This window comes from Macaca nemestrina, chromosome 7 (genome assembly GCF_043159975.1).
Source record: "Macaca nemestrina isolate mMacNem1 chromosome 7, mMacNem.hap1, whole genome shotgun sequence".
Classification (NCBI taxonomy): domain Eukaryota; kingdom Metazoa; phylum Chordata; class Mammalia; order Primates; family Cercopithecidae; genus Macaca; species Macaca nemestrina.
This window is the reverse complement of record NC_092131.1, coordinates 158,027,627-158,052,386: the sequence shown is the minus strand read 5'-3', so window position 1 is coordinate 158,052,386 and position 24,760 is coordinate 158,027,627. Positions and strand designations below refer to the sequence as shown.

The 24,760-nt window shown below is 42.0% G+C and overlaps 1 protein-coding gene and 1 pseudogene across 21 annotated transcripts in view; both read right to left on the bottom strand.

The window, feature by feature from the left end:
* LOC105491308 (FERM domain containing 5) overlaps window positions 1–24,760 on the bottom strand; it is a 347,868-nt gene that overhangs the window by 119,784 nt on the left and 203,324 nt on the right. The gene's annotated exons all lie outside the window — the stretch shown is intronic.
* Window positions 4,237–24,760, bottom strand: part of LOC139355451 (actin, cytoplasmic 2-like) — a 218,425-nt pseudogene continuing 197,901 nt past the window's right edge.

The following is a 24,760-nucleotide window of genomic DNA, read 5'->3' as shown; positions in this document are numbered from 1 at the left end:
CTAAATTTCCCCAGGTGTCTTTTTTGATTTTTTTTTTTTTTTTTTTTTTTTGGCGATGGAGTTTTACTCTGTCACCCAGACTGGAGTGCAGTGGTGTGATCTCAGCTCACTGCAATCTCCACTTCCCAGGGTCAAGTGATTCTCCTGCCTCAGTCTCCTAAGAAGTAGCTGGGATTACAGGCATGCACCACCACACCTGGCTAATTTTTGTATTTTTAGTAGAGACAGGGTTTCACTGTGTTGGTCAGGCTGGTCTCAAACTCCTGACCTCAAATGATCCACCTGCCTCAGCCTCCCAAAGTTTGGGGATTACAGGTGTGAGCCACCATGCCTGGCCCCAATCTTCTAATTTTTAAAGATACTCTTTCCCTTCTTTTTATTCTGAGATCTAATGTATCTATACATAAGCAAACTAGGTACTTTACATTTTTGTACCAGCCTTCAATGTAAACCTTAACGTAAATCATTAATGGAGCCTTTTCTGGCACCCCAAGTTGAAAAGTTATAATAGGGAGGCTGTGAGGATTTTTTTTTTTTAGCCTATGGACCAATATTTACACTAGTTTCCTTGATCTGGTTTCCTCAGCTATAAAAATACAGTCCTAGCTCCTCCAAAAGTCTGTTACAGCCAGCAAGATTCACAACTGCCAAATCACCCAGGATTTTGTATTTCATTTAAGAAGTCTGACAATGTTTTTATGCACAATATGATACAGCCAAAACCACATTTGCCTGGGAATCAGAAAACCTGAGTTCTAGTCTAAATCTGCCGTAAACAAATTGTGCAACATAGCTAAGTTTGTTGACCATTTGGGGTCTCAGCAGAGAAAACAAAAATTTTGGAATCAGAATTGAAGCAGAAGAGTACTAAGGTACCCCCCCGCCCCCACCACCGTCTCCACCTCTGGCTCTAAAATGTCATGTTGTTGTGAAATGCTATCTTTCATCTTCTGGGGCCTAGTGAGAGGCCAGGGTCCCAGGCAGCAAGTGCTAGAGAAAAGGTAAGGATAATTTATAATGAAGTCCCTTGATCTCAGTTTCCCTGAACTATGCACCTCTTCAGTCTTTAAAATGGCTACAAGACACACTAGCATTTCAAACACTGCTGTTGCCTATGACAGGTGAACTCAGGGAGATTAGGAAGTAGCAAAATTCTGTTTTTGTTTTTCTTCAAGACAGAATAGGTATGTAAGCATTAACTGTTACTATTATACATACTATTCAACATTCCCCATTCATTTTTCATGAACTCACACAACATATCAAAGGGATGATGCTCTACTCCTTAGTGCGTCTCTCAGAACTACAGACAGACTCATTTCTCTCTGTCAGCAAACGTGAAGGCCAGAGTCTTCAGTTGTGAAAATATCTTACGGAAATAGAAAAAGCTTTACAGAATAGTATATTCAACCCCCACACAACCCCACATTCCCATCTTTTCTATACGCTGCCTCCAGAAACAAGCACTGTGTGCACAAGTCAAACAGATACCTAAGCCCCCAGTGGACAGCAGCTTAGGCACCAGTGGGCAGGCACACAGCAGGCAGAGGGTAAGCACTGGAGCAGGACTGGATTAAGGCCTCCAGAGCTGCTCCAGGCCTCCATAGCTCCTACTACCTCAACAATCCTTGCCACAACTGCTTTCCCATTCACTACAGAGAAACCCACTTGAGCATCTCTCTTCAGATGTTATTCCACAGATACACATAGAAAAAAATCACCACAGGAGAGTTTGAAAAAGATGATGATCAATGACTTTGACTGTGTCCCACAGGATGGAAATTAGGGTGAAAGACTGGGAGTTTGGGGTGGGCGCAGTGGCTCACACCTGTAATCCCAACACCTTGGGAGGCTGAGGTGGGCAGATCACTTGAGGTCAGGAGTTCAAGACTAGCCTGGCCAATACGCTGAAATCCTGTCTCTACCAAAAATACACAAATTAGCCGGGCATGGTGGCATACACCTGTAATCCCAGCTACTTGGGAGGCTGAGGTAGGAGAATCGCTTGAACCTGGGAGGCGAAGGCTGCAGTGAGCCGAGATCGCGCCATTGCACCCCAACCTGGGTGACAGAACAACTCTGTCTAGAAAAAAAAAAAAAAAAAAGGTCAGTCGCAGTGGCTCACACCTATAATCCCAGCACTTTGGGAGGCCGAGGCGGGCAGATCATGAGGTCAGGAGATTTCATCCTGGCTAACACGGTGAAACCCCGTCTCTACTAAAAATACAAAAAATTGGCCGGGCGTGGTGGCGGCTGCCTATAGTCCCAGCTACTCGGGAGGCTGAGGCAGGAGAATGGCGTGAACCCAGGAGGTGGAGCTTGCAGTGAGCCAAGATCGTGCCACTGCACTCCAGCCTGGGTGACAGAGTGAGACTCCGTCTCAAAAAAAAAAAAAAAAAAAAAGAAGAAAAAGATTTGGCATTTGGAACCATCAGTTCTAGTTCCTACTCTGCCTGTAACCCCGGTTACTTGCCATGGGCAAGTCATCTGGCAACTCTGGCCTTAGTTCTCTCACTTATAAAATCAGTAGATTTGACAAAACAATCTCTAGTATATTTGTCAGATATAAACTTCTATCAGTCTATAGTAAAATTACTAAGAACTAGGAAAGCATAGTTTATATTATAAATCAAACTTAGCTATAATATGGAAAGCATTTAAATATATAGATTCTGAGGCCCCACCCAGGACCTTTACAGAGTTCCTTACACAACTGACTGGGCAGTATGACCAAAGGATAAGGATGAGCTGGCTGGCTGAACCTGTGCTAGTATTCAGGAACTGACATTCTGTGGGGTAATCAGTATTCACATTAATGAATGGAAAAATGTCTATTTAATTTGCCAATGATCACAAGCTAGCAGGGCAAATCAGTATTTCAAACAAATTTAGAGATTGAAGGAGAGTGGTCAGAAGCCAAGAGCATAAATGTCAGAGAGGAAAGATCAAATGTACTGCCCTGGAGAAGAAAGAAAAAGTTCACTAAGATGAAGTTAGTAAGGCTATATATATCAGCAAAAGATCTGAATGTCAGAGTAGATAACTGACCAGGAATCAGAACATTAGCAGTGGGCCTGAAGGAATGTAGGAATTGACTGAGGTTGTCCTTGCTTTGCATGGTTCTAAAATGAAAGAATGTCAGTCCCCAAACCATAGGGTTGAAATTTCAGTTGCCATGGTTTATTTTTTTTTTTATTTTTTATTTTTTTTTTTTTTTGAGACGGAGTCTCGCTCTGTCACCCAGACTGGAGTGCAGTGGTGCGATCTCGGCTCACTGCAAGCTCCGCCTCCCGGGTTCACGCCATTCTCCTGCCTCAGCCTCCAGAGTAGCTGGGACTACAGGCGCCGCCACCACGCCCGGCTAATTTCTTTTTGTATTTTTAGTAGGGACGGGGTTTCACTGTGTTAGCCAGGATGGTCTCGATCTCCTGACCTCGTGATCCGCCCGTCTCGGCCTCCCAAAGTGCTGGGATTACAGGCTTGAGCCACCGCGCCCGGCCACCATGGTTTATTAACTGTGAGTAATTAAATGAAGTACAAACTTGATTGCTAGCTCTTCAGTTCACAACATAAATAACAGATGTGTATCATGATCAGTGACAAATCACGTCACTTCTTTCACAGTCTGTCGGTGACTAGTAACTGTGCATCTGTTATTCAGTTAATGCACAAACAACAAAGTGTGCAGTGGGGTTGCCTCCTTGTCTTCCAATGATGAAACCCAAAAACAGATAACTGAAAGAGGGAACTGGCTAACAAAGATGAAAATGCAGCAAAGTAACAAAAAGTGGTAACGGTAATGTACATAGGGTTATAGAAGAAATAGCTAACTGTGAGATTATTGACATTGCTGCTATATAAGGGACTCTAGATATGCACCAGAGGAACTTAGTGAAGGAAAACTGATCTATGTAAATGAGGAAAGTGGTTGGGACAAAAGGTATGAAGATGTCCCAGAGGAAGTGATGCTGGCAAAAACTTCACATTAAAGAAACTCTTGCAGATATTTCATGACACTGAAAGCACAAAGTGTAAAATATTGGAAGCTCATTCAAACTTAGAAGGGAGCATGATGACAACTCACCAAGGCACAGAAAAGGTGTTTTCTCAGTATCATAAACCATATGACAAAAAGGAGGCAAGTACGATTCAAATTACTTGGGATTTTTTTTTTTTTTTTATAAATACGGACACACCTGGTTTTATTGTGCTTCGCTTTATTGTGCTTTGTAGATATTGTGGTTTTTTTTTTTTTAAATAAATCGAAGGTTTGTGGCAACCCTGCACTGAGTCTTTCAGCACCATTTTTCCAACAGCACGTGCTCATTTTGTGTGTCTGTCACATTTTGTTAATTCTCACAATATTTCCAACTTTTTCATGATATCTGTTATGTTAATCTGTGATCAGTGATCTTTGATGTTACTATTCCAATTGTTTTGGGGTGCCATGAACCACACGCATAGAAGACAGTGAACATAACCCATAAATGTGTGTGTCCTAACAGCTCCACTGACAGGGTATTCCTCCATTTTCCTCCCTCTCTTCAGGTTTTCCTATTCCTCCAGATACCACAATATGGAAATTAGGTCAATTAATAACCCTAAAATGGCCTCTTTAAGTGTTTAAGTGAAAGGAAGTCACATGTCTCTTAACTTTAAAGCAAAACCTAGAAATGATTAAGCTTAATGAGAAAAACACGTTGAAAGGCCAAAAGCTAGGCATCTTGTGCCAGTTAGCCAAGTTGTGAATGCAGAGAAAAAATTCTTGATGGATATTCAAAGTGCTACTCCAGTGAACACATGAATGGAAAAGTGAGAGAGCCTTCTTGCCAACATGGAGAAAGTTTTAATGGTCTAGATAGAACAGCGGTCCTCAACCTTTTGGCACCAGGGACCAGTTTTGTGGAAGACAATTTTTCCACGGACCAGGTTGCAGGGGGGTTCGGGATGATTCCAGCACATTACAGTTATTGGGCACTTTATTTCTATTATTACATTTTTTTCTTTTTTTGAGACGGAGTCTTGCTCTGTTGCCCAAGCTAGAGTGCAGTGGTGTGATCTTGGCTCACTGTAACCTCAGCCTCCCGGGTTCAAGCAATTCTCCTGCCTCAGCCTCCCAAGTAGCTGGGACTATAGGCATACACCACCATGCCTGGCTAATCTTTGTATTTTTAGTAGCCATGGGGTTTCACCGTGTTGGCAAGGCTAGTCTCAAACTCCTGACCTCAAGCGATCCCACCTGCCTCGGCCTCCCAACGTGCTGGGATTACAGGTGTGAACCACCATGCCCAGCCTATTATTACATTGTAATATATAATGAAATAATTATAAATTCACCATAATGTAGAATCAGTGGGAGCCCTGAGCTTGTTTTCCTGCAATTACACAGTCCCATCTGGGGTGATGGGAGACAGTGACAGATCATCAAGCATTATTCTCACAAGGAGCATGCAATCCAGATCCCTCATGTGCACAGTTCACAGTGGGGTTCGTGCTCCTATGAGAATCTAATGCTGCCAGTGATCTGACAGGAGGCGTAGCTCAGATGGCAATACAAGTGATGGGGAGCAGTTGTAAATACAGATGAAGCTTGTCTTGCTCACCCATCACTCACCTCCTGCTGTGTGGCTTGGTCTGTGGCCTGGGGGTTGAGGATCCCTGAGACAGAAGATCAAACTAGCCACAACATTCCCTTAAGCCAAAACCTAATGCAGAGCAAGGTCCCCAGCATTGAGGCAAGACCCTTTTACAGCAAAAAGATTACTACTCACTGAAAGCTCAGATGGTCATTAGCATTTTTTTTTAAGCAACAAAGCATTTTTTAAGGAAGGTATGTGTGTTGTTTTTTAAGACATATGCTACTGCACACTGAACAGACTACAATATAGTGGAAACATAAGTGTTTTTTTTTAAGGCATGCACTTTTATTCAACTGGTCTCAAGTCAGTGTATGGGTATGCCCTGGCTACCTCCACCCACTCCCAGGGAGACCAAAAGCCTTCATACATCTCAAGTTGGGGGACAAAAAAGGAGGGCCACCAAGGCCGAGCATTCAAAATAAAACAAAATAACGAAGTATTAAGGCGAAGATTTAAAAAATGTTGCATTACATAATTTACACGAAAGCAGTGCTATCACCTCCCCTGTGTGGACATGGGAGAGGATTGGCCATTCTCCTTAGAGAGAAGTGGGGTGGCTTTTAGGAGGGCAAGGGACTTCCTGTAACAATGCATCTCACCATATTTGGAATGACTATTAAAAAAAATGTACAATCAAAGTCTCTCGCCACATTGTAGAACTTTGGGGGATGCTTGCTCCAACCAACTGCTGTCACCTTCACCATTCCAGTTTTTAAATCCTGAGTCAAGCCAAACAAAACAAAACAAAATTTAAAAAGTCATGCCAATCTCATCTTGTTTTCTGCACATCTTGTTTTCTGCGCAAGTTAGGTTTTGTCAAGAAAGGGTGTAATGCAACTACATCACAGTCTACCTAGAAGCATTTGCAGTGGACGATGGAGGTGCCTGACTTGTTGTATTCCTGCTTCCTGAGCCACATCTGCCGGACGGTGGACAGCTGGGCCAGGACGGAGCTGCCAATTCACATGGAGTACCTGCGCTTGGCAGGAGCAATACTCTTGATCTACATCATGCTGGGCGCCAGGGCGGTGATCTTCTGCATCCTATCAGCGATGCCAGGGTACATGGTGGTGCCGCCAGACAGCACTGTGTTGGCATACAGGTCCTTGAGAATGTCCACATCACACTTCATGATGGAGTTGAAGGTAGTTTCATGGATGCCACAGGATTCCATGCCCAGGAAGGAAGGCTGGAAGAGCACCTCGGGGCAGCGGAACTGCTTGTTGCCGATGGTGATGACCTGGCCATCGGGCAGCTTGTAGCTATCTCCAGGGAGGAGCTGGAGGCCACCATGGCCCTCTCCTGCTCGAAATCCAGGGTGACATAGCACAGCCTCTCCTTGATGTCATGCACCATTTCTCACTTGGCTGTGGCGGTGAAGATGTAGCTGTGCTAGGTGAGGATCTTCATAAGGTAGTCAATCAGGTCCGGGCCAGCCAGGTCCACATGCAGGATGGCGTAGGGGAGGGCATACTCCTTGTAGATAGGCACAGTGTGGGTGACCCCGTCACTGGAGTCCATCACGATGTCAATGGTATGGCCAGAGGTGTACAGGGGCAGCACGGCCTGGATGGCTACGTACATGACTGGTGTGTTGAAGATCTCAAACATGATCTGGGTCATCTTCTTGCGGTTGGCCTTAGGGTTCAGGGGGCCTTGGTCAGCAGCATGGGGTGCTCCTTGGCAGCCACACACAGCTCGTTGTAGAAGGTGTGCTGCCAGATCTTCTCCATGTCGTCCCAGGTGGTGATGATGTCCTGCTCGAATGGGGTACTTCAGGGTCAGGATGCCTCTCTTGCTCTGGGCCTCATCGCCCACATGAGTCCTTCTGACCCATGCCCACAATCACACCCTGGTGCCTGGGGTGCCCCACGATGGAGGGGAAGGTGGCCCAGGATGGGCATCGTCACTTGCAAAGCCGGCCTTGCACATGCTGGAGCCGTTGTCAACAAGCACGGTGATATCATCATCAGTGGTGAGCTGGCGGCAGGTGTGGATGGGAGGCGGAGCGGCGAGGGCGAGGCTCTGTGCTCGCAGGGTGGACACGGTCTCAGCAGAAACATAAGTTTGATATGCACTGGGAAACCAAAATATTTGTCTGACTTTGCTTTTTTGTGATACTTGCTTTATTGCAATGGTCTGGAATCAAACCTGCAATGTCTCTGAGGTATGCCTATAAATAAAACTTCATTCCTCATTATTTATAATGTTTTAAATTACAGCTTACTAACATTAGTTTTACTGTTTTTTTCATTTCTCTATACATATATAACCAATAGTAATAGAGTTTCAAATGTTTTGACACACATTTATGTATCATACATTTTCTCATTGATTATTAAGATCATATAGAGTCAGTTAGCATGGTAATTTTTGGTCTCACACTAGTGTGCAAAGCAAAAACTACAAGTATTTAGGAAACACGAGGTGAGTTTTTCACTCACTAAGTACTCATCAGATATTTCTACAGCACTGGGTCCAGTTTAAGCTTTACAACCAAAGATGGGCATGGAAAATGAAGGAGAAGGTAATAATAACAGGTAAGATACTAAAAAAAACTGGCCATAGAAAAACTGTTTAAGGAATTTGATAGATTTTAGCCACTGAAAAGACAGTTGAAGTGGTAATTTAACTATGGCTGATCTTCAATGACCTTTCCATAAAGGACACTGACTAGTCATTATACATCTCTATAGATGACTGAACAAACAAAAACCAGTTTTAAGTGGAACATGATGGATTTGGGTTAACTTAAAAATGAACTTACAGTGAAAGAGGTACTATATATCTGGAACAGATTTCAAAGACAGCTCTGCAATTTTATTTCTGGAAGTCCTAAAATGAACAATTAGTTCTTATCCAATTGGAATGGTTTAAGTTTTGAAAACAGGCAAGGGAAGATGGACTGTATGACCTGTAAAGGTCTCTGCCAGAGTTAAGATGCTGTGATTTTTACCATTGTAGAACTTTATTTTACCCGAAGCTGCCAATTATTTTTGAGCACTGTACTCAAATTGTTCTTTGCTTTGCACATTCAGCTCCCTTTCTCCCAGACCCTCTTCAGCTAAAGGGCATTAGATTATGGAGTGGAACTCCGACGGGAAAGAAAAGCTGCAGAACAATCCTTTTCTCAGTGAGGCTCTGTGATGGGGACTGCAGTGGCTTTGATGTACACAGCTCCCACAGCATCGGTGCATCCATACAAATGAGCCCTGAGTGACTGGGACAGGTCTTTGCTGCTGCTACTGCTGCTGCTGCTGCTGTTGCATTCTGTGCACTCAGACAGTACTGCTCCAGAGCACCTGCTTGGGTTGGAAATATGGATATTCATCATAAAAATCCATAAATTCATTGCCAAATTAGGCATATTAACACCCTCCCAGGACAAGGCATTTACAGGGAGGACAAATACGGACCTTTTGATCTGTCTTCGGTGCTGATAATTCTTGAACATTAAACTAGACAATTCTTGCCACAAAAAATCCACAATCTCGTCTCCATTAAAAATCATCAGGCCTACCAGGTAAGGGATTGATATTTTCAAACAGGGCACTGATGTGTTCTCCATTCTCCTGTTTGCTCAACTCCATTTATGTATTAGCTCTGCTAAACTTGAATCTTGGTCCAACATTCTTTGGAGATGGCTCAATAATAAAATCTCTAACACAGTGCAGTGTCCTAGCCCTGCATCCTTTTTTTAATTAGTAGGTTTCCAGAAGAAAATCGTGTCAGAAAAAATCCAAACCCTGAACGCTGATAGCTCCCAACAAGATGAAGTATGAGAGAAACAGAAACTCTTTAAACTATAAGTTATTTGAGGATAAGGTATCTTCTACTAAAAAACTACTACTAGGAATATTTGTTTTCTACTATAATTCTGGCCTTGAAAATAATAAAGTTGGCTTCAGAAATAGAGACTACAAATATTCTCCAATAATGAGTCTCACAGCAGAAATGAAATTTGTTCTTAAATCAAATTTCCAGTTGGAGATTGTTCTGAGTTTGTTTTTGTTTTGTTTTAATCTGACATAGAGTTTTAGACTTGAGAATTGTCTCTACAGCAAAAATATCCAGTATTGGTTGGACATCCCTGAATATGTCTAAATATTTACTTGATGAGAAGGTTGTAAATTCTTTTTTTTTTTTGCAAGGGACTGGAGTTTTATTTTTTATTTATTTTTATTTTTTGAGATGGAGTCTTACTCTGTTGCACAGGCTGGAGAGCAGTGATGCGATATCATCTCACTGCAACCTCTGCCTCCGGGTTAAAGTAATTCTCCTGCCTCAGCCTCCTGAGTAGCTGGGATTACAGGTGCATGCTACCATGCCCAGCTAATTTTTGTATTTTTAGTAGAGACAGGGTTTCACCACATTGGCCAGGCTGGTCTCGAACTCCTGATCTCAGGTGATCCACCTGCCTTGGCCGCCCAAAATTCTGGGATTACAGGTGTGAGCTGCTGCACCCGGCTGGACTGGAGTTTTATTATTACTCACATCAGTCTCCAATTTTTATTTTATTTTTAGAGATGGGGTATTTTTCTGCCCAGGCTGGAGCACAATGGCATGATGATAGCTCATTGTAACCTCAAACTCAGGCTCAAGTGGTCCTCCTGTCTAAGCCTACCAAAGCACTGAGATTACAGGCATGAGCCAATGGGCCTTTTTTCTTTTTTTGACATAGATGTTTATTGCTACAAACTCACCTCTTAGCACTGCTTTTGGTGCATTCCATAAGTTTTGGTATTTTGTATTCTATTTTTGTCTCAAGATATTTTAAAAGTTCCCTTTTAACTTCTTGACCTATTGTTTAGAAGCACGTTGTTTAATTTCCATGTATTTGGAAATTTTCTAAAATTCCTTCAGTTCTTAACTTCTAGTTTCGTACTTTGGTGGGTAGAAAAGATATTTGATATGATTTCAATCTTCTTAAACTCATTTAAATTTATTTAGACTTGTTTTGTGCCTAAACATATATATATATTTTTTTGAGATGGAGTCTCATTCTGTTGCCAGGTTGGAGTGCAGTGGCATGATCTTGGCTCACGGCAACCTCCAACTCCCAGGCTCACTGCAACCTCCAACTCCCAGGTTCAAGCGAGTCTCCTGCCTCAGCCTCCCAAGTAACTGGGACTACAGGTGGGTGCCACCACGCCTGGCTAATTTTTTTGTATTTTTAGTAGAGATGGGGTTTCACCTTGTTGGCCAGCTTGGTCTCGATCTTTTGACCTTGTGATCCACCTGCCTTGACCTCCCAAAGTGCTGGGATTACAGGCGTGAGCCACCGCACCTGGCCCTAACATGATTTATCCTGGAGAATGTTCCATGTGTGCTAGAGAAGAATGTATATGATGTTGTTGCTGGATGCAATGTTCTGTATATGTTTATTAGGTCCATTTGATGTAAAGTATAGTTTAAGTCCAATGCTTCCTTATTGATTTTTTTTTGTCTGGATGAAATGTCCATTGCTTAAAGTTGGGTATCAAAGTCCCCTACTCTTATTGTGTTGCAATCTATCTCTCCCTTCAGGTCCTTTCATATTTGTTTAATATACTTAGGCGTTCCAGTGTTGGTGCATGTATATGTATAATTGCTATAGTCTCTTGATGAACTGACCTCTTTATCTTTATATAATGACCTTGTCTCATTTTACAGCTTTTGACTTAAAGTCTATTTTATCTGATATAAGAATAGTTACCCCTGCTTTCTTTTGATTTCTATTTGCATGGAATATGTTTTGCCATCCTTTTACTTTCAATCTATGCGTGTCCTTAATGGTGAAGTGAGTGTCTTGTAGGCAACATATAGTTGGGTCTTGTTTTTTAAATTCATTCAACCATTCTATGCCTTCTGATTAGAGAATTTAATCCATTTACATTCAAAGTAATTATTGATAGGTAATGACTTACTACCGCCATTTTGTTAGTTTTCTGATTGTTTTGTGGATCCTTTTTTCCTTCTTCTCTTGCTATCTTCCTTTGTGATTTATTTTCTCTAGTGTTAGGTTTTCATTCCTTACTTTTTGTTTTTTTGTGAATCTACTATAGGCTTCTGTTTTGTGGTTACCATAAGGCTTACACAGAACATCTTATAGTTATAACAGGCCATTTTAAACTGGTAACAACTTTGAGTGCATAAAAAATCTCAGTACTTTTACTCTACTCGCCCCTCATATTTTGCTTTTACTATCAACATTTACATCTTTTTATATTGTGTATCCTTAAGCAACTATTATAGCTATTATTATTATTATTATTTTATTTTTTTCCAAGACAAGGTCTCATTCTGTTGCCCAGCCTGGAGTTCAGTGGCACAATACTGGCTCACTGCAACCTCTGCCTCCCAGGTTCAAGTGATTCTCCTACCTCAGCCTTCTGAATAGCTGGGACTACAGGCATGTGCCACCACACCCAGCTAATTTTTGTACTTTTTGGTAGAGACGGGGTTTTACCATGTTGGCCAGGCTGGTCTCGAACTCCTGACCTCAAGTGATCCACCTGCCTCAGCCTTCCAAAGTGCTAGGATGACAGGCGTGAGCCACTGCACCCAGCACTATTAGTATTTTTAAATAGTTTTGCCTAACCTTCATGCTAAAGATATAAGTAACTTGCCACCATTACAATATTATTCTGAATTTGACTGTGTACACTTTTACCAGTGAGTTTTATACTTTTATATGTTTTAATGTTTACTAATTAGCATCCTCTTCTCTCAGCTTGAAGAACTCTGTTCAGCCTTTTTCATAAGACAAGTTTGGTGGTGATGAACTCCCTCAGCTTTTGCTTATCTGAGAAAGCCTTTATTGCTCCTTCATTTCTGAAGGACGGCTTCCAGGCATTCTTGTTTTCTCCTTCAGCACTTTGAATATAGTCATCCCTCAGCATCTGTGGGGAATTGGTTCCAGGACCCTTTGAGAATACCAAAATCCACAGATGCTCAAGTCCCTTATATAAAACAATATAGTATTTGCATATAACAACATATGCATATCCTCCCACACATTTTAAATAATATCCAGATTACTAGTAGTACCTAATACAAAGTAAATGCTATGTAAATAACGGTTATACTATACTGTTAGGGAATAATGACAAGAAAAAAAAGTCTGTACATGTTTAGTACAGATGGAACCATTGTAGGCTTAACTACATATTTGATCTATGATTGGTTAAATCCATGGATGAAGACCCTGCAGCTACAAAGGGCTGAAGCTTGATTTCAAAGAGGCTGGTCTGGTGCTGGGGTGTGCCTGGAGCCTGAGTTTGTGGGGGCAGGCTGGGTCCTGGGTCCACAGGAGCTGGCCTGGATCATGGGTCTCCAGGGGTGGTCCTGGAGACATGGTTCATGGAGACTGTCCTGGCACTGGTGTCTACAGGAGTGGGTCTGGACCCTGGGTCTGTTGGAGCAGGTTTGGATTCTGAGTCCACTGGAGGTTGGGTCTATGGGGACTGGCCTGGAGCCTGGGGCCAGCCTGGTGTTAGGGCAGGAACGAAGCTTGGATCTGTAGGGGATAGTCTGGGGCCTGGGATCATGGGTACTGGCATGGTACCTGGAGTCCTGGGGGCTGGCCTGAAGACTGGGTCTATGGGGATGTGCGTGGAGGTGAGGTGTGCAGGTGCTGGTCTGGAAGCTAGGTTTTTGAGGGCTGACCTGGGTCCTGGAGCCATGAGAGCCAGCCTGGAACCTGGGTCCAACAAGGATATTCCTAGAGCCTGGGTCCATGGGTTCTAGCCCAGTGCTGGGTCTACTAGTATAAGCCTGGACCCTGGATCTGCTAGAAAAGCGCTGAACCCTGGAGCTGCTGGAGTGTGGGGCTGCAGAGGCTCGCCTACAGGGTGGGGTCGCGAGGATCAGCCTGGCCTAGAGCCCGTGTCTGAAGGTGATGGCTTGGTGCCTGAGGCCTAGGGTGCTGCCTTGGCACTGGGGCAGGCTTAAAGCCTGGGGTTATGTGGGCTGACCTGCCTCTGGGCTGTTCTGGAACCTGGGGTAGGTAGGCCTGGAGACTAGGTCTGCAGGGGCTGGCCTGGAGGCAGGGTCCACTGAGCAGGCCTGGAGCCTGGTGCTGCACGATCTAGCTTGGCACTGCGGTGGACTTGGAAGCCTAGTCTGTAGGTACACGCCTGGAGTCAGGGAACATGGGGGCCTACCTAGTGATGGGTTTTACTGGGACAGGACCAGTGTTGAGGAATGAGGCAATGTCCGGTACCCACTCCTCCTTCCCTCACACAGAGGGTATCTTTCTCCATGCTGTGCTGTCTGAGGTTTGGGGAAGTGTGACGAGGGTAACGTAAAACTGTCTCTCCTGCCCTCTTCAATGTATCTTTTCTTATTTCTACATGATACCTCATTGCTGCAATCTCTCATCTGATCTCCCTAGCTCTTGTGAAGGTATTTTCATGCATGGATAGTTGTTTACATTGATATTTCTGTGAGGTGATGAGTGCTATAAAGTTCAGTTTCACCGTCTAGCTGATGTTCAAACCCTCAGTTTCTCTCCTATAGATTCTTACTGTAGAGTAAAGAATGAGTAAAATGAGTAAAGAAATCATTTCCAGGGCACAGCGAAAGTTTTAAAGGACAGATTTGAGTAGGGATTGCCTTTTCTTTTAAGCTCCTCAGCTGATTTTTTTTTTTTTAATTGTATACCAGTTTGAGAACCATTGCTCGGGAATTTGCTGCTCAAAGTGTTCTACATGTTGAAAATGCAGAATTTTAGGCTCTATCCTCTTTAACAAGATCCCCGGATGATTCATTTATACGTTAACGTTTGATAAACACTGCTCTTGAAAAGGGTCAACCTTGGCTATACATTAGAATCATGTGGGGGGCTTTTAAAAAATGATACATGCATTGATATTTCTTTAAAGCTTTCCAATGATTAAAACATGAATACCACTGAACTACAATGTACAAACACAAATATCTGCTCAGGTATACTCTAGTCATGATAAGTAGATGGAAAAAAGAGAAAGTTTGAACTCCCACTTTCAAGAAGAGACACCGGGGAACTACCTCAACAGAAGAATGCTGCTAGCACCAGAAAGAAAATGACTCTTATGATGATAAAGGCCTGAAGGGTAACTCCCAAATTTCATTTCACAATACTCTAACTGCTATGCTTGTTTATGGCATCTCTGCTCTACCTCTCTAAAACCAGCCTTTGTTGTTGTCCTGTTCTCTGCCCACTCCTCTCCCCAATCCACACCCAAAGATTCTACTCTTGAGATTCCTCAAGAAAACATGTTTTTGACTCTAAGGAATAAAAACGGATCAAGCTCAAAAGAAATTCCCCATTCTGCACTAAGGTTGCAAAGGATATATTCTTACCAACACGTTGTCTTGTGGTTCATCTCATTGCCTTCAGAGTGCCTGCTGGCAATGACGCAGGATACCAGGAATGCTGATAGAACCTAGTCTTTCTCCATAGGAGAAACTGTCTCCTTGCCTGTTGTCTCCTTGCCCCTGAGCTTTCTTAATGTAGTTCTGCTGCCAAAGTGAGTGGATTTTTCCCCTGGGCCTGATTTCTATTGTTAAGTTTTTATATTATTGAAATCTAACAGTGACAGTTGCTGCCCTATAATCTAGACGATGCTTGCAAATGATGAAAAGGAAACATGTCTATCTCTCTCTACTCTTTACAGAAAAACCAGAATGATCATACACGCTGTAAGAAACAATAGTTTCAGTCCATATGACTTCTGTTGTTTCCAAACAACCACAACAAAACCATAACGACGACAAAAAGATATGTTCTTCAGTGTTCATGACATTGAGATCTCCCGTCTACTTCCAGTAGGCCTTTTAAAGGACTCTTTTCCTCTCTTACAAAAATATTATATATATTTAAGGTATACAACATGATGTTATACTATATATAGTAAAATGGTCTTTTGTGTGAGGTATTTCCTACATCACACTAAAGAGACTTTGTTAGATAATATAATTAACAAAGCTACATTTCTTCATCTGGTTCAATGTGGAACTAAGGTATTATCATCAGGGATATAAGGATCACAGCTGCTTACAGGTAGTATATGATCTAGAGCTATGATTCCTTGTCCACAAAACAGGGATAAGACTCTCTCCTTTTTAGTTCTGCTATCAAGATGAAATGAGATAATACATATATAACTTTGTAAATTGCAAAGTGGTCTACAAGATTTAGATATGCTTATTATTAGTTGGTAGGAGTGAGTGATGTATGCTGGAAGACGAGTAAAGAAATCATTTCCAGGGCACAGCAAAAGTATTAAAGGACAGATGAAGTTCTCTGATGGCAAATCTCTGCACAGGGGAACAAGGGTTCTATTTCTAGTTTCCTATTAAAGGTAAGAGGCAACACTAGACATTGCCTTTGACATTAGTTTCAAGCAAGCAGACTGATCAGAGGCAATGCATATGTGATTCAACACTCCATGGAGAGGGTGTCTGTCAATTCTGTCATGACCATTAGGCTCTCTGCCTCATTCAGTTTAAGTACATACAAATCCCTAAACTCCACTGCCATTCAAACTGGCAGATACTAAAGCTTGAGCACTAAAGGGAAAACAAGGGGTGCTTTTTCAGATCTAATAATGGCTGGCCAGAGGATTCTATCCCTGGCAGCACAGCTGCTTCTACCAGGAAATTGATGAGATGAGCTTGTGAGATGATGGCTGATTTCACATCAGGAAGTTCGGTGTGATTTGAATGAAAGACTGCATTCCAAGGCTCTGCCCTGCCGCGAGACAGGCAGGCCTATTTCTATTCAGCTGCTCTCTACCATGCAAAATGACGTCACTTTCTAGAACACAGACAATCTCTGGGAACAACCTGCCGGTAAGCAAGCACCAAAACTTCTGGAAAAAGAAAATAAGCTGTAGTCATCATATGCTAGGGATATGAAACAAACAGACGATAATTTCATTCCTCAGCTGTTAACACTGTTTCTTCTCTCTTCACAAGTTGCTTTTATTTTTATTTTTGTGTTTTTTTCGGATGGAGTCTCCATCTATTGCCCAGGTTGGAGTGCGGTGGCGTGATCTTGGCTCACTGCAACCTCCACCTCCCAGGTTCAAGTGATTCTCCTGCCTCAGCTTCCTGAGTAGCTGGGATTACGGGTGTGTGCCACCACGCCTGACTAATTTTTGTAATTTTAGTAGAGACAAGAATTTGACATATTGGCCAGGTTGGTCTTGAACTCCTGAACTCAGGTGATCTGCCCACCTTGGCCTTCCAAAGTGCTGGGATTACAGGCGTGAGCCACTGCGCCCGGGCTCCTCACAAGTTGCTTTGAAATAAATCGCTCAAGTTCTTCTAGGATGACTAACAGGATGACTAACAGTGAAGTTATAAATATTATTGAGGGAAATATAATGAAATATTTAATGTTAGAATGTTGGATTGTTCCAAAGCCCAGTGCTTGGTTCTATTCCACATAAGATCATGTCCTTGGTGACGTTACCAACTCTCATAGCATTGAATGTCATTTATATGTAGACCCCAAATTTGATAACTTCAGCCCAAATCTTTGTCTCAAACTTCACAATGTATGTACAACTGCCTATCTGAGATCTCTATTTAGATGTCTGATAGACACCTTGAACTTCACGTGTTCAAGATCAAACTCCTTTTTGCAATTTTTTGTTTTGAAATAATTTCAGATTTATAAAAAGTTACAAGAATGGTACAAAAAATTCATATTCTCTTTATCCAGATTCCCTGATAATTAACATTTTCCAATATTTAATCATTCTCTTAATCCATATATCATATATAAAGATATCATTATTTTCTGAGCCACTTGAAATTGTAGACATGATGACCCTTTATTTCCAAAATACATCTATGTATTTCCTAAGAACAAGAACATCCTCTAACATAACCATAGTATAATTATCCAATTCGAGAAGTTGACGCAGTACTGTTAACTGATCCACAGGTCTTACTCATATTTAAGTCAATTGCTCCAGTGTGTTACTGCAAAGCAAAATATATATATTTTTTTCTGATTCAGGGTCCATCCAACCCAGAATCACAAATTATATTCAGTTGTCACGTCATATTAGTCTTCTTTAATCTTCAACAGTTCTTCTCTGATGACTTCAATATATTTTGTACAAGGTTCCCTAATTTTTGTTTTTTAGATTTTTTAAAAATTGTGGCAAAATACACATAACATACCATCTTGTTTTTTTTAATTTTTTAATTTTTTTTTTGAGACTGAGTCTAGGCAAGTTCTTGGCTTGCTGCAGCCTCTACCTCCTGGGTTCCAGTGATTCTCCTGCCTCAGCCTCCCAGGTAGCTGGAATTACAGGAATGCATCACTGTGCCTGGCTAAGTTTTGTATTTTTAGGAGAGATGGGGTTTTACCATGTTGGCCAGGCTGGTCTTGAACTCCTGATCTCAGGTATCTGCCTGCTTTGGCCTCCCAAAGCACTAGGATTACAGATGTGAGCCACCGCGTCCAGCCTTTAATTATTTTTTTAAGTGTGCAGTTCAGTAGTGTCAAGTACATTCACACTGTTGTGCAACCAATCTCCAGAACTCTTCATCTAGCAAAATTAAAACTCTACATCACAGATATATGTGTGATATACAGATACACACACATACATGACATAACATTTTATATTTGTGAGCATATATATATATACACACACACATACACACATATAGGCCATGATTTCTTTCTTTTTTTTTTTTTTTGGGGGGGAGACAGCATTTCACTCTGCCACCCTGGCTGGAGTGCTCGTTGCAGCCAACTCCCTGGGCTCAAGCCATGCCCCTGCCTCAGCTTCCCTAGTAGCTAGGACTATATGCACCATGTCCAGCTATTTTTTATTTTTTGTAGAGACAGGGTCTTGCTATATTGCCCAGGGTGGCCTTGAATTCCTGAGCTCAAGTGATCCTCCTGCTCGGCCTCCCAAAATGCTGAGATTACAGGTGTGAGCCACTGCACCTCACCTTACCACAATTTCTTTGTCCATTCTTTTATGAATGAACACTTAAAGATTGTTTCCATTTCTTGGCTATTGTGAATAATGCTGCAATGAACATGAGAGTGCAGAAATCTCTTCGACTCATTTCCTTTGGACATATGCCCAGAAATGGGATTGCTGGATCACATGGTAGTTCTATTTTTTTTTTTTTTTTCCTTAAGACAGTCTCGCTGTATACCCCAGGCTGGAGTACAGTGGCACTATCTTGGCTCTCTTCAACCTCTGCCTCCTGGGTTCAAGTGATTCTCATGCATCAGTCTCCCGAGTAGCCGGGATTATAGGCACGTGCCACAACACCCAGCTAATTTTTGTATTTTTAGTAGAGATGGGGTTTCGCCATGTTGGCCAAGCTGTTCTTGAACTCCTGACCTCAGGTGATCCACCCGCCTTGGCTTCCCAAAGTGCTGGGAGGTGTGAGCCACTGAACCCTGCGGTGGTTCTATTTAAAAATTTTTGAGGAACCTCCATACTGATTTTCAAAATGGCTATACTTTTTAATTGTTTGGAGATAGGGTCTCGCTATGTTGCCCAGGCTGGAGTGAAGTGGTATGAACACAGCTCAGTGCAGCCTCAACCTCCTGGGCTCAAGCAATCCTCCCACCTCAGCCATCCATGTAGCTGAAACCATAGGTGCGAGCCACTATGCCCAGCCTCAAAATGGCTGTACTAATTTACATTCCCATTAATAGTGTATAAACGTTCCCTTTCCTCACCAGTAACAAGTATTCTCACCAATACTTGTTATCTTTTGTCTTTCTAACGTGTTTGAAGTGCTATCTCATTGTGGTTTTGATTTGTATTTCCCTGATGATCAGTGATGTTGAACACCTTTTCATATACTTGTTGACCATTTTTATGTCTTCCTTGGAAAAATGTCTATTCAGCTCCTATGCCCATTTTTAAATCAGGTTATTTGTTTTTCTGTTCTTGAGTTGTATGAGTCTCATATATTTTGGATTTAATCCCTTATCAGATAGATATATGGACTATAAATATTTTGTTCCATTCTGTGGGACACTTTTTCATTTCATTGATGGTTCCCTCTGCTGTGCAGAAACATTTTAATCTGATGTAGCCCTACTTGTTATTTTTGCTTTTGTTGCCTGTTTTTAGTGTCATATTAAAAAAAATCATTGCCAAGACTAATGTCATGGAGCTTTTCCCCTATATTTTCTTCTAGGATTTTTATGGTTTCAGGTCTTATGTTTAAATCTTAAATCCATTTTGAGTTTATTTTTGTGTATGGCATAAGATAAAAGTCAATTTTATTCTGTTTTTGTTTTTGTTTTGAGACAGGGTCTCACTTTGTCATTCAGGCTGGAGTCCAGTGGCATGAACACAGCTCACTGCAGCCTCCGCTTCCCACACTCAAGTGATCCTCCTGCCTCAGCCCCACAAGTAGCTGGGACTACAGGCACGTGTCACCATGTCCAGCTAATTTATTTTTATTTTTATTTTTTTGTAAAAACGGGGTTTCAAAATGTTGTCTAGGCTAGTCTTGAACCCCTGAGCTCAAGGGATTCCTGCCTCAGCCTCCTGAGTAGCTGGCTAATTAGTGCCCGGATAATTTTTGTAATTTTAGTAGAGACAGGGTTTCACCATGTTGGCCAGGCTGATCTCAAACTCCTGGCCTCAAGTGATCCACCTGCCTCAGCCTCCCAAAGTGCTGGGATTACAGGTGTAAGCCACCATGACTGGCAAGCCACTGCACCCAGCTCATTCTTTGTTTTGATGCTAAAAGACTGCTAGGTTTGGCCAAAGTGAGCCCCTTCAAGTTGTTTCCTGTCCTTTTGACATGTCATCATTACTTGAGCACTTTTAAAGTTTCTGGCACAATAAGATGCCCCAGGCTCATCTTACCCTTTCTCTGCCCTGGCCCAGAATAGGCTAGTTCTCAAAGGCACCTGATTTTTTTACTGGAGAGTGGCATTTAAAAACCTACATCTGGGTGTTGTGTGATCATTGTTATTGGAGGGTCATTTGTCACAGGCCATCTCGGTAATGAAGTTAAGAAAGTATGTTTGAGGGTGTATATTTATATCCATCTCTGTATCTCAATATTAAAAACCATGGGTTTACACTAATATCTCTAATTCTATTCCAATATCAAAGGGTTCATTCTGTAGCAGGATGAGCCACAGACAAGAACCCCTCAGACACTGAGTTGTGGAAGGAAAGGGCTTTATTCAGCTGGGAGCATCGGCAGACTCATGTCTCCAAAAACTGAGCTCCCCGAGTGAGCAATTCCTGTCCCTCTTAAGGGCTTTCAACTCTAAGGGGGTCCACACGAGAGGGTCGTGATTGATTGAGCAAGCAGCGGGTACGTGACTGGGGGCTGCATGCACCGGTAATTAGAACAGAACAGAAAAGGGATTTTCACAGTGCTTTTCCATACAATGTCTGGAATCTATAGATAGCATAACCGGTTAGGTCAGGGGTCAATCTTTAACTACCAGGCCCAGAGTGCAGCAGTGGGCTGTCTGCCCGTGGATTTCATTTTTGCCTTTTAATTTTTCCTTCTTCTTTCTTTGGAGCCAGAAATTGGGCATAAGACAATATGAGGGGTGGTCTCCTCCCTTAATTCTAGTCTCTTCCCTTTCCATATTTGTAACTCCCTTTTCTAACAATGAGAGACCTACCTCCTATTATCCTCACTTTACTTATGCACTCAGTCCCAGGATACATAGAAAGTAGTTTCAGAATTTCCAAGTCATACCACAGCAGAAGACTGAACTCTTGATCTTTTGTTCCAAATGGGGTCCGCCCACAGCCTTTCCCATTTCAGTTGATGGCAACTCCATCCTTCTAGTTGCTCAGATCAAAAACCCTGGAATCATCCTGGAGTCTTTACTCTGTCTTTCATACTACACATCTATCTAATCTGTCAGAAAATCCTATCAGTTCTATCTTCAAAATGTATTCAGAATCTAACCACATCCCACCACCTCCACCGCTATCAATCACCCTGGTCCAAGCCACCACCATCGTCTTGGGCCTAGATTGCTCCCAGCTAGTCTCCCTGCCTCTACACTTACCCCTTAATCAGTCTGTCATCAACATAGCAGTCAGGGTAGTGTTTTTAAAAATGTAAGTCTCTTTCAATCACTCCTCTGAACATTCCAGTGATCACAAAACACTCAGATGTAGGTTGTTAAAACTCTGTTTCACTCAAGAGTAAAACCCAGAGTCTTAAAAATGCCCCTATAACTTTCTGGCCTCACCTCCTATTACTGCCTCCATCATCCTACTCTACTCCAAACACACTAGCCTCCTTGCTATTTGTCACACACTACAGCTATAATCTTATTTATGCCCTTGACTATGATTCCTCTACCAGAAACGAGTATTTTACTTCCTTCAAGGGTTCAATCTCACTTCAACAAGGCCCACACTGACTACTGTATTTGATATGTATACTTGATATTACAACCACCCTCCCAACTCTAGCAGTCCCCATTCTCCTTACCCTACTCTATGTTTTCGTCTTCTACAGCACTTATCACTTTCTAATATACCATATATTATATCATTTACTAATTTTTTATGTTTATTATTCATTGCTTATTCTCCACCCCTGGATCACTGCTAGAATTTATGAGGACATGAATTTTTGTCTCTTTCGTTCACTGATGAACAAAGGGGCCTAGAACAGTATCCAGCAAGCTGTAGACACTCAACAAATATTTGCTGATGTTGAATGAATAAATTATTAGAAACCCAGAATTATGAATTGTTTCCCCCCTATTTTGGCAGCATGGTTTGACTAACAATTTTCTGTAAAACAATTTGATTTTTAATCTATAATAGTAATTTGGACCAATAGCTCTCATATTTATTTTTCAAACCAGCATTCTCTCAAAGAGGAATGTGTCCTTAAAAGAAATTTAGTAACACACTCACACCAGTGAGCCAAGGTACTTCAAATGAATGTTAAATCAAACTTCCAGAGAAAATGCCATAGTTTTTATTTAACATGTATGCATACTTATGTGTGTACATATCAGTACAAGCATACCTCATTTTATTGTGCTTCACTTAATTGTGACTCAGATACTATGCTTTTTTTTTTTTTTTTTTTTTAAATAAATTGAAGGTTTGTGGCAACCTGGCATCCAGCAAGTCTGTTAGCACCATTTTTCCAATAGCACATGCACACTTCATGTCTCTGTGTCACATTTTGTTAAATCTTGCAATATTTCAAAATTTTCCATTATTATTTTTTTTCTTATGGTGATGTGTGGTCCTTAATGTTACTACTATAATTGTTTTGGGGCACCATAAACCATGCCCATAGAAGATGGCGAACTTAATAAATGTTGTATGTATCCTCACACTCCAACAACCAGCTGTTCCCCCAACTCAGTCCCTCTCTTTGGGCCTCCCTGTATCCTGAGACACAACAATATTGAAATTAGCCAGTTAATAACCTTTCAAAGGCCTGTAAGTGTTCAAGTAAGAGGAAAAGTCACACGTCTTTAACTTTAAATCAAAAGCTAAAAATGATTATGCATAGTGAGAAAAGCAGGTTGAAAGCCGAGACAGGCTGAAAGCTAGGCTTCTTGAGCCAAATAGTGAGGCAAATTTGTAAATGCAAAGGAAGAGTTCTTCAAGGAAATTTAAAGTGCTACTCCAGTGATCACATGAATAACAGGAAAGTTAAACAGTCGTCATGCTGATACGCAGAAAGTTTTAGTGGTCTGGATAGAAGATCACACAAGACACAACATTCCCTTTAACCAAAGCCTAATCCAGAACAAGGCCTTAACTCTCCTCAATTCTGTGAAGGCTGAGAGAGATAAGAGAGCTGCACAAGACAAGTTTGAAGCTGGCAGAGGTTGGTTCATGAGGTTTAAGGAAAGAAACCATCTGTATTAAGTCTACTCATACTGCTATAAAGAAATGCCTGAGGCTGGGTGTGGTGGCTCATGCCTGTAATCCAGCACTTTGTGAGGCCGAGGCAGGCAGATCATCTGAGGTCAGCAGTTCGAGACCAGCCTGACCAACATGGTGAAACCCTGTCTCTACTAAAAATACAAAATCAGCCGGCATGGTGGCGTGTGCCTGTAATCCCAGGCACTTGGGAGGCTGAGGCAGGAGAATCACTTGAACCCAGGCGGTGGAGGTTGCAGTGAGCCAAGATCACACCATTGCACTCCAGCCTGGGCAAAAAGAGTGAAACTCCATCTTGAAAGAAAGAAAAGAAAAGGAGAAGAGAAGAGAAGAGAAGGAAAAGAAAAGAAGGAAAGGAAGGAAAGGAAGGAAGGAAGGAATAAAGGAAGGAAGGAAGGAATAAAGGAAGGAAGGAAGGAAACGAAAGGAAAGGAAAGGAAAGGAAAGGAAGAAAGGAAGAATTAAAAGGAAATATCTGAGACTGGGTAATTTACAAATAAAAGAGGTTTAATTGGCTCACAGTTCTGCAGGCTACAAAGGAAGTATAGCGGCTTCTGTTTCTTGGGAGGCCTCAGGAAACTTACAATCATGGTGGAAGGCAAAGGGGAAGCAAGGCATCTCACATGGCTGGAGCAGGAGGAAAAGAGTGAGGGGGAAGGTGCTACACACTTTTAAACAACCAGATCTCGGGAAAACTCTATCACAAGAACAGCACTGGGGGATGGTGCTAAACCATTCATGAGAAGCCACCCCCATGTCCAATCACCTCCCACCAGGCCTACCTCCAGCACTGGGGATTATCTTTCAACATGAGATTTGGGCAGGGACACAGATTCAAACCACATCACCATCTCCATAACATAAAAGTGCGAGATGAAGTAGCAAGTGCTGATATAGAAGCTGCAGCAAGTTATCCAGGAGATCTAGGTGAGATCACTTATTAAGGTGGCTACAACAACAGATTTTCAATGTAGATTAAACAGCCTTCTACTGGAAGAAGATGCCATCTAGGACTTTCATAGATGGAGTAAGGTCAATGTCTGGCTTCAAGGCTTCAAAGGACAGGCTGACTCAGATTAAGGGATAATGCAGCTGGTGACTTTAAGTTGAGGCCAATGCTCATTTACCATTGTGAAAATCCCAGGATCTTTAAGAATTATGCTAAATCTATTGTGCCTGTGCTCTATAATTCAAACAGCAAAGCCTGGGTGACAGTACATCTGTTTACAGCATGGTTTACAGAATATTTTAAGT